General features: G+C 44.8%; 1 protein-coding gene across 2 annotated transcripts in view; it reads right to left on the bottom strand.

Moving 5' to 3' along the window:
- Positions 1-21,705, bottom strand: part of LOC126470317 (homeotic protein female sterile) — a 568,331-nt gene that overhangs the window by 226,138 nt on the left and 320,488 nt on the right. The gene's annotated exons all lie outside the window — the stretch shown is intronic.

Genomic DNA, 21,705 nt, shown 5'->3' with positions numbered 1-21,705 from the left:
ATGAAGTATGAGAATGCATGCTTTCTCAACGCATTTCATAGACGGAATCATCTCCATTTATTAGCTTCTAGACGATGCTGTCACAAGGCTGATAACCCGACAAAATTTCATCGTTATTACGTAGTACTTCGTTGCTTTATATCACAACGGATGATGTTCATCCTAAAACTTACTACCGAATTCTGGAATAATGAGGTTGACATAATATTTTTACAGCTAATAATGTGCCAAGTAGATTTAATTAATGGCGTAAAGTACCTTCAATAAATCATTGTTCAATTGCCAGTTTATCCATCTAGGGTTCTTTACACTAAGGGAGAGTGTTCACTTTTAATGTCTTAATAGTTTTAAACGCAAATGGCGTGCAGCCAGACAGCGTCTGAGTGGAGGCTGCCAGTAAAAGAAGCGGATGGAATACTAATGTGACACGCGGTTCAGCTTCGGAGTTCGCACGCGGTCAACGGCTGCCTGTCTTTCCTCCATGTAGCTCTCACTAGTTCCGAGTTTTAAGTTGCCCGGTATGCCAGCACACAGACCCTGTGGATTAGACATATTTATTAATATCAGTTGTCAATAATTACGAATGTAAGAAGACAAATGCTCTACAGTAAAAACGCGCCTGCAGATTTTCTTAACTAGTTACACCATTAGTCCTCTGAAGGATTTCTTCTCGAGTCTTGTCAAGTAGAAGGGGTGTTCCTATCATCGTATGGTCATCCAGATAGATGTTTTCGACGGGTTTTCTAGAGCATTTGATGCTGATGTCGAGGAGAGTCCTTCACCGTGAGTGTGTCCCCGAACAGCTATCCGGAACTGTCCTTTTCATATGTCGGTTTCAATAATAAGAGACTATGCAGAGGTTGGCTAGCACTGAATGGTTAGTTCCCTTACAATTTCTTGTCCACTATGAGCTTGGCGATCAGTCTGCAATGACGTGCGACAGAATTCCCTTCATTGGTCCTTTAGAGCGAAATTCTGTTCTCAGACGTCCCTAAAGCATTTCATCAGTCTTACAGTTAACAAGTTCTTGTTGAGGACAACGGAATAACTCTTGTGAACACACAGCCCTACTCCTTCCCTCTCGAAAAGATATTAAGAGATGTGGAAAATCATATAGTGTAGTATAGAGAGGTGCCTTTTATGAGCGGATCCTCCCCAAATATATCACGTTCACTACGTTGATTACAGTAACACAGTTGCGAGAAGAGGCAGCTCAGGAACGTGTTATCAAAGACAGTAAGACCGTTCCACAATTCCGACACCTAACCATCTCCTCAGACTACTGTAAAATGTTTTTGCAAGTGCGCTCGCCATGAGTGTTAAAAACAAATCTTTAGTGACACACTTGCCTCCAAATATTGACGTCAGAATACGTATCGACCTCAGAAGCCATATCGTGAGACGTAGCCTTCCCCCACTACCTACAAACCCCCCAACCCCCACTCTTACACACACACACACACACACACACACACACACACACACACACACACACACACACACACACAGAAGAGAGAGAGAGAGAGAGAGAGAGAGAGAGAGAGAGAGAGAGAGAGAGAGAGAGAAAGAGAGAGAGAGAGAGAGTGAGTCCACTATTTCGAAATGGCATCTTTTTGATTTTGTAATTTTGTAGCCTCTTCAGTTTGCCATGAAAATTATCTGGCCCTTATGTTACAAATTTTAGTGGAACATTAATATCTTTTATTCGAGTTTAACAGCACCTGTGCGAGATCAGATTATAATTTTGGCCTCTTTCCACCACATACACACTGTCATAACTTGTTAGGAGAGTAACTTGCCTCTTGTACTGTTATTTAGCTGCACCCTGTCAGCTAAGTGCAAATGTATCGTGATGCACTTGTCCTTAAATGTTTACCACAGAATGCAGTAAGACTGAAATCGTAAAAACCAATATTTTTAGAAAACATGTTAACTCTCAAAATACTTACAGAAACTTATGTACAACATACATACTTGTAAAAAGTGTTAGTCGCAGAAGTGGAAAAACAATGAAACGTATCTGTAGAGCTTGAGGAGTAGTGTGACTGTGCCGCAATCTTTAAAACTCAGAACAATCACGACTAACGTGATGCATGTCTCAAGCCCGTTGCTTGTACCATGTCCTCGTGTCTTCGATAGCCGAGGAAGTGAATGGTGTGGGTGAACCATATTCCCACCAGCTGCAGGTGCATCCCAGTTATTGTACCAGGTCCTCAATGTCTTAAGAGCGACACTGGTCAGAGAGAACATCCGAAGTGATTAGCGGTAACCGCGTCTGGATGTGAATACTCTTGCCGAAAGTCAGTGCGAGAAAGATTCAGGAGAAGCTAAACATGTGAATGCCGAAATACACTGCCTGACAAAAATAGTGCAACAACCAGAAGGGGAAGAGGAAACAAAATGGAACTTCAGAGGTTTAGAGGGTATGACCTATTGCTTCAGTGACTGCAAAATCGAGCCAAATTTACAAAGAACTTGGCAGTATGAGTCCACTTATCAGTATGACGTTTTACCCCCTCTGGCATGGATTCATGGACTAATTCGGTTGTGAAAGTGTCAAAGCCGTTTCATCCTCTCCGAGGGAAGCTAGCCTACAACTGTTGTAAATGGTGCTTGATATACTGGATACGGGCTCTGGTACGGAGTTAACGTCCTAGCTAGATCCACACATGTTCTATTGGGGACAGTTCTGGGATGTTCCTGGTCACGCGAGTACCTCATCACGCAGGCAGTTCACAGAGACACGTGTTATTATGGGCGAGCATTGGCCAGCTGAAAAATGGCACCGCAGTACTGTCGCATGAGTGGTAATACACGAGGAAGCAGCGTATCTGTGATTTACTGTTCCATATCTCTCTATCACCCATGACCTGAAGTCGTACCCGATGGCTACGCACACCTTGACGCCGCGAGTAATATCGCTATAACTCTTCAAAACAGAAAAACAATGAGACTTCTCTTCTGTGTCGCCACCACACACGACTACGACTGTCACCCGGGATTGTGCAGAACCGCGATTCATCTTTGAACATAGTGCGACGCCATTCCCAGTTGTTCATACTTCCTGTGTATAGCACCACTGCAAACACAACCGTTTGTATTGTTGTGATAATGGCAGCCTATGCAACGGACGGTAATTCCCTAGTCTGGCTGTTGTTAATCTCCGACCAGTGGTTCGTTATGACACAAAATGTTGGCAGGAGTCGATTACTTCTTGGATTATTTCATCTCGCTGTTGTTGCGTCGTCAAACTTCCGATAATTATCACGATATATTATTAAATAGTACTGTGGGCCCGGCCTCAGCCTATTTCTGATGCCACCGGTGTCCCTTTACGAAACTCTGTGTACTCCCCTGTATCGATGTAGGTCGGGACAGCACGGACAAATTGCGATCTTGCGTTGACTTGCTGAAAGATGAAGTCATGGAGACTTAGAGGATACGGGACAGCCATCGGACTTAAGACGTCCGAAATGTAACGGCTGCTGTTCAAATTAGTGGCTATGCGAACCAGAGGTGATCCTGTTGTGTACCCCGCCGGCCGAAGTGACCGAGCGGTTCTAGGCGCTACAGTCTAGAACCGCGCGACCGCCACGTAAACGATTTAGGAGAAAATGGTTCAAAGGGCTCTGAGCACTATGGGACTCAACTGCTGTGGTCATCAGTCCCCTAGAACTTAGAACTACTTAAACCTAACTAGCCTAAGGACATCACACACATCCATGCCCGAGGCAGGATTCGAACCTGCGACCGTAGCAGTCGCACGGTTCCGGACTGGATTTAGGAGACAATCTGAGCAGCCCTCTCAGATTTATTGCAAATGATGCTGTCATTTACCGCATAGTAGAGTCATCAGAAGATCAAAAGAGATTGCAAAATGTCTTAGACACGATATCTGTACGGTGCGAAAAGTAGCAGTTGACTCTAAATGTGTAAAAGTGTGAGGTCGTCCATGTGTGTACTAAAAGAAATCCGTCAAATTTAGGTTACACGATAAATCACACTACTCTGAAGCCTGTCAGTTCAATTAAATATCTAGGAATTACAATTACGTCTAAATTTGGAACAAACGCATAAATAATAATAAGGGAAGACGAGCAGAAGACTGCGGTTTATTGGCAGAACCCTTAGAAAGTGCAGCACGTCTGCTAAAGAGACTGCCTAGACTACGCTTGTCCATCCTCTTCTGGAGTATTGCTGCACGGAGTGGGATCCGTATCATATAGAATTAAGGGAGGACATCGAAAACGTTCGAAGAAAGGCAGCTCATTTTGCATTATCGCGAAGCAGGGGAGAGTGTTCCACGGATATAATACACGAATTATGATGGCAGCCATTAAAACAAGGCGTTTTTCGCTGCAGGAAGACCTTCTCATGAATTTTCGATCACCATCTTTCTCCTCAGAGTGTGGAAACATTTTGTTGGCGCCCACCTACGTAGGCAAAAATGGTCATACAAAAGTAAGAAAAACCAGAGCTGGCGTTGAAAGATTTAACTGTTTGTTTTTCCCCAGGCTCTGTTTCAGAGTGGAACGGTAAAAAAATAGCTTGAAGGTGGTTCGATCAACCTATCTGTCAGGCATTTAATTGTGAATTGTAGAGTAATGATGTAGATGTAACTTGGTATTTTTATTGCATGGGATGCCATAAAGATTGGTTTAGCCACCGATATGTGACGTTTTAATTGCAAACCACAGACCTCTATGATGTGATACGTGGTTGATTTGTTGGGTCGTCACCTGTCTCCTCTGCACTCACATTACCTGGAATGCGGAGAGGATTTGAGATTAGTTCGGAAAATCTATAAAAACGATTACCTTCCTCGTTTGCGTTATCTATAATTCACCAGTTGCTGACTTAACTGTATTAACTTACACCGGTCGTGCCATTGTACCTGGCTTACTTTAACTGCCCAACGATTCTGGTCAGCTTCTCGGCATACTGGCGTCAGCTGCTCGTTGTGACAACACTCCTCTTGCTGCCTGCCCCTCCCACGCCTTTTCTGGCGGTACTTTTCTGTCCATAAACAGTTTATGTCAATACGTGCATGGAATGCAACACGCTACCGCTGGAGAGTTAGATACACAGGAAATATATCACAGCACCTTAAGCACTAATGTTCGTGTTCATTTTTCTGTATTACACTTCGCTTTTCAAGCCCTGCGAGTACAATGTGAAATATAACTAGCTTTTCACACAATTTCTCTAGCAGTTGAGAAAGTTGAAATCTCGAAAATTGAAAGGACTGCATGAAGTACTTGGAAAACGCTAATCAAAGAACAAAAATACGGGAAAGGAAAGTGAGTAAAGTGAGAGAAACATGCGCAAAAAGATGGGAGAAACTATCTGATATACTCGTACCTAGTCTACAGCACTGCTTTTCAATATAGCACATCACTATGTGCAGACCTAAAGCGTTAACTGGTATATTAAACTGAGTACTACTAAAAATGAGAGTGTTTTTGACTGGCATCAGATTCTAGCATTATAAGCTATTAAGTTCGATCGAACTACCGAAATATTTTCATTTTTTCCTAAAAATATGTAACACAGTACTTCCGCTTCACGCACGGACTTTTTCATGGCTTCATCTAGTCAAGAACAATTGCAAATTTTAACTGTAGATGGACTCACTTGGTCTGAAATGCATAGTGTAATAAATATTCGTCTCTCTCTCTCTCTCTCTCTCTGTATGTGTGTGTGTGAGTGTGTGAGTGTGTGAGTGTGTGTGTGTTTTTGATAGTGAAGCAGCCACAGTGGTAATGATGATCATGAGCTAATTGTTTTGGAGATGTGGTCCGCTTATTCAACTAAATGATTTGTCACAAAACAAACAGCCTTTCATTTAGTTGCACAGACAGCTGAGATCTCCTAGAATATAAAAACAACCAATGAACGACGGAAAACATAAAACATTGATGACTAGTTTCGTTTGTGTGTACACAACCTAAAGATGTACAAGGAGTTTTTTTGTAGATGCCGTTCTCGTTAGAGTCCAAACCTAAAACGTCCATCACAGTGCGTTAGCGGAGCTCCCACGTAATGATATAACGTATTACTACGGCACTGTAGGACTGTGATGTATTTCTCTGCGTGCTCTGTTTGTGTAATAGCCTGCAGATAGCGATCTGATTCCTCGCAGCCCGCAAAAGTATCGAATTGTATGCAGAGAATTGCAGCCCCGGGACACACACAGTGGTTCTGGTGCAACAGCAGCTTTGTTGGAGATAGAATCTGATGGTGCGTGTGACCCGGGGCGTGACAAGAGCTGTCATGAGTGGCGAGATAACTGTAACAGTAGTGTATCCTTCATCAAATAGACTACACCGAAGTACGATGCTCAGCGCTGAACGCCGCCATCAGTGACGAACTGAATAAACTGTCTCCAACAAATCATTGACAATCTGCGCAGAAATAAAAATATAAACGCAGCCAGAGTTCTGTACTCGCAACAGCTATATAAAGATCTAAACGTGCTCTAATCGCAACGATTGGAAAGTCTCTTTCAAAGCTTCGAGGATGACTTACATTCTGGAAGCAACCCTTGGATTGTGGCTAAACTGTTTTCGACGATGTCGTTTTTGCTACTATTCATACTGCAGGCAGGTTTAAAGGAAAGGCTCTGTGGAGTTTGGGAAGTTGCTGAGACATGCTGGAGGAACTAAATTTGTCAAGGTGGGGGTCTCGACTAACGCCTTAGTAGTCCAGTCGGTAACAATACTTCCCGCCGCGAAAAATAAGGCTTTTGGTTAGGGACCCAGTTTTGAAGACGGTTTTAGCCAGTCATGAAATTCCTAGTAACCTACTGAACAATGCACAGGGAACAATTTTTCTGTTGCTTTTGTCCTCATCGTCAGGAATAAAACTGAGAAGTGCCACTGTTGACCATTGCTCCTAAAGTGTGAACCAGTTTTGCGATCATTCATTAACCCGTTATAGGCTATCTGATGAAAGTGTCTGGACGCCTATTGGCGGTCATTGATACAAAGTATTTCCACCCTTTGCCTTAACGGCTGCTTGAACTCTGCTGGGGACACTTTCAATGGACCTCTGAGTGTCTGTGGAGGAATGGCAGTCCATTCTTCCTCAGAGCTGAAACCAGAGAAGGTAGTAACGTTGCACGCTGGGGTCTGCAGCGAAGTCTACGTTCCAACTTATCCCAAACGTGTTCCACTGGGTTCACTGTCATTATCTACAGACCACAGACTCACAGATGCTGCTTTATGACAGGGTACATTGTCATGCTGAGACAAGAAATCATCCGCTCCAAACTGTTCCTCTACTATACACAGAAGAAAATGCTGTAAAATCTGTTCATATCTTTCTGCATTCAGACTTATGTTAGGTGCAATACGGTGACAACACCCCAACCACGAAAAACGTCCCTATACCGTAACTCCACCTCCTTCGTATTTCACCGTTGAAGCTACACTTGATGGCAGGCAACGTTCTCCAGGCATTCGCCAAACCCAAAGGCTTCCATCGGAATGCCACAGGATACATCGAGATTCATTACTCCTAATCACTCGTTTCCAGTCATCCACTGTCCATTGCCGTCGCTGTTTACGCCACCTCAAGTCTCGCTTAGCACTGACTACAGAAATATGTGGCTTGGTGGAGCTTCTCGACCTCTTGTTTTTAACTCCCCTATGCACAGTCAATGTGATAGCTGTGTTGCTGGTAGCTCTCTGAAACTGACCAGTGATTTCTTCCGCTGATTTCATGCGGTTTCTTACAACCTCCTCCGCAATACTCGACGGTCCCTGTCATTTCGTACATGAGGTCTGCCTGATCTCCGTTTAGTTGTGGTTGCCCTTCGCCTTTCCACTTCACAATCACATCAACAATCGACTTAGACATCTTTAAAAGGGTGGAAATGAACCTAACGGATTAGTTACTCTGTTAATATGCAATGATTAGTCCACGCCGGCCGGGGTGGCCGAGCGGTTCTAGGCGCTACAGTCTGGAACCGCGCGACCGCTACGGTCGCAGGTTCGAATCCTGCCTCGGGCATGGATGTGTGTGATGTCCTTAGGATAGTTAGGTTTAAGTAATTCTAAGGTCTAGGGGACTGATGACCTCAGCAGTTGAGTCCCATAGTCCTCAGAGCCATTTGAACCATTTTTGATTAGTCGACGTTCGAAGTCACTAAGCTCTCATGACAGACCTTTTCTGCTATTACTTTTTTTTGTTTGTTTTTTTTTTTTTTTTTTTTTACTGACAACCCAATACTCCCTGCGTCCTTTTTATACTGGCAGGTCCGTCTCTCGTGATATCCGGTGGTCAATTTCACATTATACAAGGGTGTCCGGATACTTTTGATCAGATACTGTACTTGAATAGACATGCACAGCAGTCAATTTTGCTTCAGAGGAACAGAGTGAGTGTAATCCTCGAAAGTGACGCGAATGTGTGTTGGTGTTACAAAGGTTTCTAGCGTTTTCTGTTATTGTAGCTGGTAAGAGTGACAGGTAACACTTTAGTCACTTGCAAAAAATAGCACTCAGATAGGAATACAGGTTCCTTCCGAGTAGCGACCTATGGCGCTTGTAAAGACAATAGAAGGAGTGACGTAATTCAGCTGCGTCGCCAAGTAAGTCACAAGTTGTCTGCGATGTTAGTCACCCATTGATAAAAAAAATCCTGCATTCTTTGGCAACGTTGGTCAATCTTCCTTTGAAGTTCCCGTTTATATGAAATAATAAAAGGCAATTTTTAGAAAAAACACATAGGATATTCTGGGTATTGTTCAAGGATAGCTGTACCTTTCCATAGTAGACCGATGATTTTTTTCCCTTTATTTAGATGAGGTGAGCCGGCCGCTGTGGCCGAGCGGTTCTGGGCGCTTCAGTCCGGAACCGTGCTGCTACTACGGTCGGAGGTTCGAATCCTGCCTCGGGCATGGATGTGTATGGTATCCTTAGGTTAGTTACGTTTAAGTAGTTCTGAGTCTAGGGGACTGATGACCTCAGATGTTAATTCCCATAGTGCTTAGAGCCATTTGAACCATTTAGATGAGATGACTAATAATTATCTCTGCAGAGGATGGTTTTCGCGCAAAACTAGATTTTCCATTGACAGTCTGGTGGTTTTCATATCATGAACTTGACGCTCTTGTTTAGTTGGCAGCTATTCTATCAGCACTGATGTGTTCAACTCTCTTACACATAATTCAACTACGGCTGCGTGCGCGGGAATTATAATTTCACTGTTGGGTACCCTTGCAGTAACACCTCCTTTCGTCTGTTCCTTAAGATTAATAATCAGCACAATGTTTATTACTTTTCGGGCCAAAGTTGAAACGAATGAGTACATGTTTGCGAACTACAACCTAATTTCGGTAACACGTACTGCGTAAGAGGTTAAAAACGAATGTTACAGACTGTTACAAACGAGCGAAATGCATGTTACAGTGCTATTATGATTCTATCAACTAGACAGTCTGTATTACACTTTCACAGGAGAGGAATACACTGGACTGAAAGCTCAACATCGAAGAACCTGATAAAGTTGTTATTTGCTTCCAAATAAAATTAATCCCGCATTTATTTTCTCTCTTTTGTTTTCGAAACATTAGGAGACTTTTTACGAGAACAAAAATTTACAGCAAACTGTAAAATATAAAAATTAGCTTGTTGCTGTATTACCTGCTTATTATCCAGACGGAAACCATTTACCAGGATCTACATATCTTACCTACTCAGTCAACGAAATTTGTCAGTTGTAACTGGTAACATTTAAAATAAACGAATTAATGAACACTTTTTGCATTGTTTATCTAATATTAGAATTTTTCCATCAGTACCATTGTTAGATGCTTCAGGTGGAAATTCCTGACCTACCGAGGCACCTTAACGTCTACTCCTTTATACGAACCAACTGCCACGCAGTAACTTCATTTCTGCTTCTTTGTTATTTCTTCTCTTGTCCATTTACTCTCTAATCCTGAGATTCTGTACCGTTTCATGTATTTGTTCATTATATCATCTAAAAAATGTGATTCAATTAAACTCGATGGACCACACAGGGTTGTCACTTTTGTCCAAATAGCATCTAACACATCCTCTGGACTTCATAGGCGCTCCGCGTGACCATGGGATGAAGTAGACAAGGCTGACAACAATGTTTAACCATTGCTATCAGAATACATCATGCAGATGGACCAAATTGCGTAAATGTCTTCTCCGACGCCGGGCACATTATTCCAAATAGTATTTCCACGGCGTTCCATATCCGGGGACGTTGTGAGGCTGTCAGTAAGTTGGATTGCTCCTCGATCTTTCATATCGGAAGAAAGAGCTGAAGAATTCCTGGTTAAAATGGCGGAGAAAACGAAAATACCTGTTTTGATTGCACCATAGTGTAGATGTATTGATTCTAGGTACCTGTCACTTCAGATAAAGGATCCTGTGTAGTTAAAAAAATTCCCCAGAACATCAGAGTGCCTCTTTCAAATTGAGCCACCTCTCGGACGCGATTCTCCGGCATATTTAGTGACATAGGCGTACTAATTCTCATGGCAGGGGTGTAGTTAATGTTCTGATTGAGCTTTGAAGTTTTAATATGTCTCGTGAACGAGAAATCCCTCTAGAAAGGTCGTTATGTAAATAATAAAAAAATAAAAGAATACTGGCATCATGTGTAATCCTTTATTTGTGTATTAATTAACTGGAAACCTCTTTCGTGCATCTCTAAGTAACTCTCGACAGCGTGATTCTCAAACTGCTGTTTCCAACATCAGCCTCGTGAGCAATAAGAAAGGGGAACGCGAAGAAACGTTAGCGTGGATATGGCGGCAAGGGAACTCTGAACATTTTAATAACGCAATTTCCCTCCGTTTGTTAAGGAAAAGAGGGTCCTCAAAGTACAGTAACAAAGAAGTACTAATGTTTCGGGTTGCAACAGCAACTTATTCAAAAAAGTGGAACACCCACATAAAGCAGTCCAAATGAAACTAAACTCTAATGATGCAGGGAACATGGTATCAGCATTAAAATTAACATTCCAGAGGAATGTTGTATACGTCGGTCGAGCACGGCCCTCTCTTGTTTGAGTGGAAAGTCAATATTACGCCAAGCTAAGATATGAAAGAACTACAAGGTTAGGACAAAGATATGGAAACACTAGAAACACATCACATTACTTTGCCTAATACGGTGCAGGAAACCCATTGACATTCAAAACAGCTTCCACTCGTCTCGAAATGGATAAATACTGGTACTGTATGGTTTTCAAGCAGATCTTATACCATTCTCCCAGTAAAACAGTGGCAAGTTCAGGTAATGATGACGGAGGTAAATAACGATCACACACTATTCTCTCCAAAGTAGACCTCAAAGGCTTATAATAATGAGATCTGGTAGCTGTGGCGGACAGCGGAAATGTTCGTGCTCACAAAACCAGTCCTGCACATCTGAGCTTAATGAACAAGGGCCCAGTCGTCTTGGAATGCAGCATCACCATTGGGAACAAACATTGTGTCCCGGGATGAACGTTATCATCCAAAATGATCTCATAATCCTTGGCAGTAATTCGCCTTGCAGAGTAACCATGGGGAGCATAGAATACCACGATATAGCAGACCGTATCACCGAACCCACGCCATGTTTCACTCTTGAGACAGAAACTCGGCTAAAAGTTGGAAAACAGTGTGAAGCAAGACTCATCTGACCAAATGATTTTCATTTGACTCACTGATGGTTGGTTTTGGAATTCCAGCTAGCCCTGCGATTCCCTTCTTACAGAAGGTGCTGACAGGGTTCGCGAGTGCGACGTTAAGTTCTGCAGTGACTGTTACAGCTGTCGTCCCATTATATTTCGTCATAATCCTCTTCAATGACCGTCTGTCACGATCATTCAACACACACTATCGTCGGCGCTGTGGCTTACCGGATGATGATTTTTCCTTTGCAGCCAGCAGGCTTGACTAGCATCTGCATTTATGTTCAAGCATGCATTTCTCGCGGTGTTTCCATGTATTTGTTCAACCCCTGCACTGAGAGAAGAGGTAACATAAAAACAGATATCAGTAGATCTCCTCGTTACAAAGGACGTAATATTAATACGCGAGTGAGATTGAACGAAAAAAAAGTATTTGCCATACTGCAATATTTCAGTTCATACAGGGCGTTCTGCCGAGACACTGATGCATACTTGAGATGATCACAGAACGAGAAGATCGCTATCTTGTCCACAGGTGGTAACAGCTACGTCCGCTATACTGAATTCAAGGTGGAGTTGTGCGACAGGTGTGCACCTAATTGAGTTGAATGTTAGAAGACTGCCAGTGCTTCCGCATTCAGATGTCCAGAGACATCAAACGCCTTGTAAGACCACCCCCCTGACTTCAACTGACTAATGATGTAAAATTGTTAATTTGTGGTTAGATCTTATGAGACCAAACTGCTTAGGTCATCAGTCCCTAAGCTTACACACTACTTAATATAACTTGAACTAAGTTACGCCATGAACAACACACACCCATGCCCGAGGAAGGACTCGAACCTCCGACAGGGAGAGCCGTGCGGACCGTAACAAGACGCCCAGACCACGCGGCTGGCCCGCGCGGTGACTAATTTTCGTAGGATTGGATCACACAGCATTACTTTTACCCTTCTTCTTACTGGTAGATCTACTCTGAAGAGCCAAAAAAACTGGTAAACCTGCGTAATATCGTGTAGAGCGCCCGTCAGCACGCAGAAGTGCAGCAACACGACGTGGCATGGACTCAGCTAATGTATGAAGTAGTGCTGGAGAGAATTGACACCATGAAGCCTGCAGGGCTGTCCATAAATCCCTAAGAATAAGACGATGTGGAGATCTCTTCTGAACAACACGTTGCAAGGCATCCCAGATATGCTCAATAAATTTCATGTCTGGAGAGTATGTTGGCCAGCGGAGGTGTTTAAACTCAGAAGAGTGTTCCTGAAGCCACTCTGCACCCATTCTCTACATTCTGGAGGTGTGGGGTGTCGCATTGTCCTGTGGAATTGCCCTAGTCCGTTGGAATGCACAATGGACATGAATGGACGCAGGTGATCAGACAGGATGCTTACGCACGTGTCATATGTCAGAGTCGTATCTAGACACATCAGGGGTCCCATATCACACCATCTGCACACGCCTCACACCATTACAGAGCCTCCGTCAGCTTGAACAGTCCCCACCTGACATGCAGGGTCAATGGATTCATGAGGTTGTCTCCATACCCGTAGACGTCCACCCGCTCGGTAAAATTTGGAAACATGTTGTCTGGTCGGACGAGTCTCCTTTCAGTTATCAACAGCCTAATGTCTGTGTTGACAGGCTCAGCTGAGGTGTAAAGCTTTGTGTCGTGCAGTTATCGAACGGTTCGCATGCTGACACTTGTTAAAGGCCCAGAATTGAAATCTGCAGCAATGTGAGGTAGGGTTCCACTTCTGTAACGTTGAACGATTCTCTTCAGTCGTCGTTGGTCCTGTTCTTGCAGGATCTTTTTTCCGGACGCAGTGATGTCGGAGATTTGATGTTTTATCGAATTCGTAATATTCATGGTACACTCGTGAAATGGTCGTACGGGAAAATCCCCACTGCATCGCTACCTGAGAGACGCTGTGTCCCACCGCCCGTGCGACGAATATAGCACCACATTCACACGCACTTAAATCTTGATAACCTGCCATTATAGCAACAATAACCGATCTAACAACCGCGACAGACGCTTGTCTCACATAGGCGTTGCCGCCCGCAGCGCCGTATTCTGCCTGTTTACATACCTTTGTTCAAATGGTTCAAATGGCTCTGAGCACTATGGGACTTAACATCTGAGCTCATCAGTCCCCTAGAACTTAGAACTACTTAAACCTAACTAACCTAAGGACACCACACACTTCCATGCCTGAGGCAGGATTCGAACCTGCGACCGTAGCGGTCGCGCGGTTCCAGACCGAAGCTCCTAGAACCGCTCGGCCACAACGGCCGGCTCATATCTTTGTATTTGAACACGCATGCCTATGCCAGTTTCTTTGGCGCTTCAGTGTATGTAGTCTATAAAATAATTTAACTGTTTCACTTAATCTCTTCTAATAACAACAAGCCACATCTTGCCGGCCGCGGTGGACGAGCGGTTCTAGGTGCTTCAGTCCGGAACCACGCGGCTGCTACGGTCGCAGGTTCGAATCCTGCCTCAGGCATGGATGTGTGTGATGTCTTTAGGTTAGTTAGGTTTAAGTAGTTCGAAGTCTAGGGGACTGATGACCTCAGATGTTAAGTCCCTTAGTGCTCAGAGCCATTTGAACCATCTGAAACTACATCTTGCAAGCGCACGTGGCAAAGTGTGACTAACTTTACTGAAAAATATACTTCATTAGTTAATTGGGTAGTTGCAAAAACTGCTGGGTAAATAAATGTTCTTCATTACCTCCGGTTGCAAGCCTATAAGTAGTTGCTAGGTCGGATTAAATCACGTTCCGATTACTTAAACTGATTCTGAAATACTAACGATCATAGAGCTTAACGTTACTGAAATGATAATCAAATCAAGATACGACGCTGTCGACAGGCGTTGATATACATCAACACGGACTGTTGAAAATGTTTACCCCGACCGGGACTCGAAACCGGGATATCCTGCTTACATAGCAGACGCTCTATCCATCTGAGCCACCGAGGGCACAGAGGATAGTGCGACTGCAAGGATTTATCCCTTGCACGCTCCCCGTGAGACCCACATATCCAACTTAATGTCCACACACTACATTCGTAGTGCCCCTGCCCATTACACTCATTACTCGCGGCAGACAATCTTACCGAGTCCCGTAAGAGTTCGGGCATTACGTGTGCATCCGCACAGGAGGAGGTCAATGGCCGGTTAGCCTTAACTATATGAAGATGGTATCTGTTCTTCATATAGTTGACATAGTATCGCATAAAGCCACACACCAGTTTTCACCAAGTGAAGTACGCTAGCGCCTAAGAAATGTAACGTGAAACCCAAATCAATCCTGACCAGCGACATGACTGTATCAAAATCACCCCTTCATTAAAGCGACGTAATTTGGTTTTTAACCTCAAGAGTTTTATAAGTGTGTGAAGTTAGGTTCACGTCAAAATAAAGTTACATCAATTAGTATGAATAACTAGTTTTACACTAAACTAAAATATGCGAATTTTAATCACAGTTCAGACAGATGTAATACGTCTTAAAAGCGAAGGACACTTATGATTCTCTGAGCAAAATAAGTGAAAAGACGTAGGTAAGTCTAGGATTACACTTAACTGTGTTCCTATGTGAAACGTTCCATTGTGAATAGCGCTACTAATGTCAATTTGAAGTACTTGGAAAGCATTATGTAAAGCAAAGTTTTATTTTTCTTCTCGAAAAGTATGTGGTTAGATGTTCCTATGAGACGCTTTCAACAAATACGGAGATAGACCCGTTAGATCAATTAAATGTTTCCCGTCCGAAGATAAGCAAAATGGTTGTGCTCGTGGGACGTGTAGTGTATGCGTGACATGGACGCGAACAGTCACTGTGTGCAGGTCATGGGCGAGATCTGAGTAGGGAAATAGCAAAAAGCGCGCGCAAAATGCTCCGGAGAGGATGAGTGGCAATACTCTAAACAACCCGACATATACCTTTCCTTTCGCTAGCTTTTCATTGTAGTGGCGAGACAACGTAATACCTTCACGTGTTGTTCACACCGTGCGAGCCAACTTTTGTGTACAGACTCAGTCTGCAGGCAACGTTCCTTTCGCGAGCATGACGTGTGCATCTACAAATGACCACAACTAAAGCGACCCTTTTGAACTGAAACTGCATTAAGAAACCACGCTTACATCGGTTGCAGTGTGCTGTAATTTAAAAGTCGTAGTGGTTCTTCAGACGCTGTATTCACATTCCAGACAATATAACTGGATTTCCCAGCGCCATTAATCGCTGCTGCTGTTGCTCCTGCGGATCTCCGAACACATCGGGCCAGCCTGAACTAAGAGGTTCAGGTACAATAAGCAGAGATGTCCGCGTTAACCGTCGCACGTAGGTCAGAGGTACCAAGAGTTTCTTGAATGAACGAAGATTATTTAATCAGAGTAGGAACTACTTGGTATTGTACCCAAAACGTTAGTTCCTCTTTCCTTAATAAACCTAGAGAAACCGTAGCATTAAAATGCTCAGAGTTCGCTTGCTATCATACCCACGCTAACGTTTCTTCCCCCTCTATAATTGCTCGGTACGTTAATTTTTGAAATAATGTACTGAGAATTGCGCTGTCGCACAGTTCCTTATAGGTGCAGGACAGAGTTTTCCAATTAATACACAAATGACGGATTACACATTAATCCAGTATTTCCTTATTTTCATAAAGACGTTTCTAGAGAGAGTACTCGTTTACAAGACACTTTGAAATGTACACTGATGAGCCAAAACATTATGTCCACCTACTTAATAGCTTGTTTATCCGTCTTTGGAGCCAAATACATCACTGATTCTACGTATCAGTAATCAAATGGTTCAAATGGCTCTGAGCACTATGGGACTTAACATCTATGGTCATCAGTCCCCTAGAACTACTTAAACCTAACTAACCTAAGGACAGCACACAACACCCAGTCATCACGAGGCAGAGAATCAGTAATCCAAAAGTTTGTTGGTATGTTGGTGGAAGTATACGACATTAAAGGCCTACGCACAGGTCATGTAATTCGCGTAGGTAACGGGCTACTGATTTGCGTATAGGGTGATGAAGCCCGATAGCGATCCAGATGAGTGTCATAGAATTTACAGTCTGGAGCCGCGCGACCGCTACGGTTCGTTAGTTTTCACTGCACATATTCTGGGCACCGTTGAAGAAATCGTTATGATAAGAGTGGGGAAGCGGCTGCTCCGCTTATATACTTTTTTACCACATCACGTGCCTGCTACGTCACCAGGCGGCATACAACGTCGCGGTGGGCAGTCGTCATAGTGTTTTGGCTTATCAGCGTACGCACTCACTTCTCTTTTCCTGGTGAACATTTTTACTTGCCAAAAACTCAATCATGTTGGCGACATTTCGCTGTGATGTGGAACGTCTCAACTATTTTACAGAAATGATCGACGCTTTTACATTCAGATTCGCACAGTTCGCTCGCTTACTGACGACCACAAGCTCTGCGTTAGCGAATGCTTTTCAAAACTGTGCAGTGTTCATTCTTAAGCTCAAAGAAACAGTAATACCATTTGACGTTCGACTTCATTATGCACATATTATAAAACATAATCACCGAACTAATCCTTCACTATCAAAATTTTGTGTACCCGTCATCTTTTATACAGTGCCTCTCTCCTATGTTCTAAATATGCAGCAATATTTGAGTATCTTGCTGTACAGGATTACACCAGATACGAACAACCAGTGTGAATGTAACATCGTTATCGACAGTGAATTGTTTCACTAAAACTTACGGATTAAATCTTTCATTCCAGTGTCTCACTATAACATAGTTTGTTGAATACATTTTTTAATCAAAAATAGATAAAGTTTTAATAAAAGTTAACTCTGAAATCGATGTTTTGAATAATGTCACGTCGGAATTGAGGTATATGATACAAAGCAAAATCTCTGTATCAATAGATGTAGGGCTTATGCTTTCAGATATTTTCATTCACCAAAACTAGATGCTGTAGGATGTAAACTACTCATTAAGCTTACCTAATGTAATCCTGTATAAGCTAAAAGGAAACTATAGTGCTGGAAATAGATAAAACTTTTCCTAATCATAGGGGATTTCAGTACTAAGTTAACTAAAATTAGACGTCAGCTAAGGATAAATACACTCCTGGAAATTGAAATAAGAACACCGTGAATTCATTGTCCCAGGAAGGGGAAACTTTATTGACACATTCCTGGGGTCAGATACATCACATGATCACACTGACAGAACCACAGGCACATAGACACAGGCAACAGAGCATGCACAATGTCGGCACTAGTACAGTGTATATCCACCTTTCGCAGCAATGCAGGCTGCTATTCTCCCATGGAGACGATCGTAGAGATGCTGGATGTAGTCCTGTGGAACGGCTTGCCATGCCATTTCCACCTGGCGCCTCAGTTGGACCAGCGTTCGTGCTGGACGTGCAGACCGCGTAAGACGACGCTTCATCCAGTCCCAAACATGCTCAATGGGGGACAGATCCGGATCCAGAGATGTTGTTGGCCAGGGTAGTTGACTTACACCTCCTAGAGCACGTTGGGTGGCACGGGATACATGCGGACGTGCATTGTCCTGTTGGAACAGCAAGTTCCCTTGCCGGTCTAGGAATGGTAGAACGATGGGTTCGATGACGGTTTGGATGTACCGTGCACTATTCAGTGTCCCCTCGACGATCACCAGTGGTGTACGGCCAGTGTAGGAGATCGCTCCCCACACCATGATGCCGGGTGTTGGCCCTGTGTGCCTCGGTCGTATGCAGTCCTGATTGTGGCGCTCACCTGCACGGCGCCAAACACGCATACGACCATCATTGGCACCAAGGCAGAAGCGACTCTCATCGCTGAAGACGACACGTCTCCATTCGTCCCTCCATTCACGCCTGTCGCGACACCACTGGAGGCGGGCTGCACGATGTTGGGGCGTGAGCAGAAGACGGCCTAACGGTGTGCGGGACCGTAGCCCAGCTTCATGGAGACGGTTGCGAATGGCCCTCGCCGATACCCCAGGAGCAACAGTGTCCCTAATTTGCTGGGAAGTGGCGGTGCGGTCCCCTACGGCACTGCGTAGGATCCTACGGTCTTGGCGTGCATCCGTGCGTCGCTGCGGTCCGGTCCCAGGTCGACGGGCACGTGCACCTTCCGCCGACCACTGGCGACAACATCGATGTACTGTGGAGACCTCACGCCCCACGTGTTGAGCAATTCGGCGGTACGTCCACCCGGCCTCCCGCATGCCCACTATACGCCCTCGCTCAAAGTCCGTCAACTGCACATACGGTTCACGTCCACGCTGTCGCGGCATGCTACCAGTGTTAAAGACTGCGATGGAGCTCCGTATGCCACGGCAAACTGGCTGACACTGACGGCGGCGGTGCACAAATGCTGCGCAGCTAGCGCCATTCGACGGCCAACACCGCGGTTCCTGGTGTGTCCGCTGTGCCGTGCGTGTGATCATTGCTTGTACAGCCCTCTCGCAGTGTCCGGAGCAAGTATGGTGGGTCTGACACACCGGTGTCAATGTGTTCTTTTTTCCATTTCCAGGAGTGTACATATGCTGATGAGCCAAATCGATATGACCATCTGTTTATTATCATATTGCTCCATCTATGGAACGCAATACAGCAACGATTCTGTGTGGGGTGGATGCGAAAAGTCATTGGTAGATTTCCGGAGATTTGTGGCACCAGAGATGTACATACAGGTAAAGCAATACTTGTATATTTTATTGTATTGTAAGTTAACTGGGGCCTAGAAACGACGGAGAGGCTCCGTCCTTGCCGCAGCCGCAGTGGTCTACAACCCCACGACGACTACCGCAGTCCACTGCACCCCTCCGCCGCTCCACACCGAAACTCTTTCAAAGTTATTGTGTGGTTCGGCCCTCTGTGGACCACCACCCCCCCCCCCCCCCAAGGGAACGTCTTACACCAGACGAGTGTAATCCCCATGTTTGCGTGGTAGAGAATTGGTGGTGTACGCGTACATGGAGAACTTGTTTCCGCAGCAATCGCCGACATAGTGTAGCTGAGGCAGAATAAGAGGAACCAGCCCGCATTCGCCGAGGCAGATGGAAAACCGCCTAAAAACCATCCCCAGACTGGCCGGCTCACTGGACCTCGACACCAGTCCGCCGGGCTGATTCGTGCTGAGGACCAGGCGCTCCTTCCCAATCTGGAAAGCCGTGAGTTAGACCGCACGGCTAACCGGGCGGGCTTACTTGTATATTATAGCTCACTGTTTTATGGACGCGGAGCTGGAGCCCGATAGCGTTCCAGAAGTGTTACATCGGATTACAGCAGACTAATTTGGTGGCTAAGACATCAACTACCACGCTCTTCAAACTACTGTAGCACGATTACCACTCGACAGTTACCCTGTTAGAAGCCAGTACCGCCGTCGCGGAAGACAAAGCATGAAGGGATACAGGTGGTTCCTATAATATTCATATTCTACATAGGTGTCGTGGTGCCTTCGATTACTATGAGAGGCTCCATGGGAACCTAGGTGAATGTCCTCTCCCTCCCTTCTCCTCCTCCCCCCTCCCCTAGCATAATATTGCCCCCACCAGCCATTGCACAGTGCAACCGTTCGCCTGGATGACGACCTATCCGTACACGACCATCGACCTAGTGATTTATCCGACAAGGCGACATGCTCCCATTGACCCACGATCCAAGATCAATGATCTCATGCCGACTACAATCGTAACTGACGAAATGGTGCTCCAAAACAGTTTTGCCTACGTCAGCATTGTACTCTGTCGTCAGATCTTACACAGATCTTTACAGATAGGACAAGCCTCCGATCTCCACTTACTGTGACGAGGCGTAGACAGTCAAAACCTGGTCGCCTGCTAGTGGTTCACCGTCCTTCAACCACTTTCCATAGAAGCCCACGACAACAGACCGCTTACAGCCCACCAGCTTCGCCGATTCCGAGATGCTCGTTCCCAGGCGCCGGGACACAATAATGTGTGAAAGTCGTTTACATCACGAGATTTGCCCATTTGCAACCCGTATCGCCTCTAGAAGGATTCTCCGCTGGTCTTTACACCGCCTGCACAGGGCCTCTCTCCTAAGAGGCGTCAGGCGCATTTTCTCTTAGATTTCAGCAGGCATTTTTTTTGTTTTGTTTGTATTGTGTAGCTGGAATCAGCCCAAACAAACAGTGCTCCTCTAGTCTTTTATGCGACGCCCACTACTGACGGAAAGTATCGTCTTGTTCGCAGTTGCAAGCAAAATGATTTCTAGCGCGGAATTTTACGTGCCCAGTCGATACAGTGATCCCCCAATTCGTGTAGTGCGATATTTGTTTTATCGATTTCTATAAAAGGGGGGGGGCGGCAAAACTAAGAATAACCGGTACTCCAGCAACGACAGCATCGCCCTGGGCCTGGTGATCGCAAAGAGCAATCGGTTGAAACCGATAGCGGTTTTTTAGTTCTGAATAACCGGTATTTGTCTGGTCTCAGATATAGCAGGTGTTATTTTTTACTAATAGCCGGGTAAAAAAATCAAAATATCAATTGGCCGTAGTAGCATGGCCAAAATTTTTGGGCCGGCCGCTGTGGCCGAGAGGTTCTAGGCACTTCAGGCCGGAACCGCGCTGCTGCTGCGGCCGCAGCCGCCCCTACCTGGCCCTCACTTACTGCTACCGCCAAGCATGAAGCGCGACTAAGTCGCTCCTGGATTTCTGTGTATTCCTCGTGTTTTACTGTCCTTGTTAACACCTATCGATAAAACGAATACCGGGATAAACTAATATGGGAACGATCTGTCGAATGGACAAGTAAAATTCCGATTTAAAAATAATTTTTTATGTAATGGGAAACAAATCGGCGCTTTCTGCTGACACTGGGCGTCGCATGAGAAAGATGACGAGAAGGAATTGTATGGGCCGACTCCAACTACACAATGCAAAAACGAAATTGGAACTATCTGCCGAAGCACCAGAGAAAAGTCGCCTGACGACTCTTGGAACAGAGGCTCGATGTAGTTTCCTTAACGCGTCACGTGCCGGCAACGAAACCAGG

This window comes from Schistocerca serialis, chromosome 3 (assembly GCF_023864345.2).
Source record: "Schistocerca serialis cubense isolate TAMUIC-IGC-003099 chromosome 3, iqSchSeri2.2, whole genome shotgun sequence".
Taxonomy (NCBI): Eukaryota; Metazoa; Arthropoda; class Insecta; order Orthoptera; family Acrididae; genus Schistocerca; species Schistocerca serialis.
The sequence above is the reverse complement of the archived record's forward strand: the minus strand, read 5'-3'. Positions and strand labels throughout refer to the sequence as shown.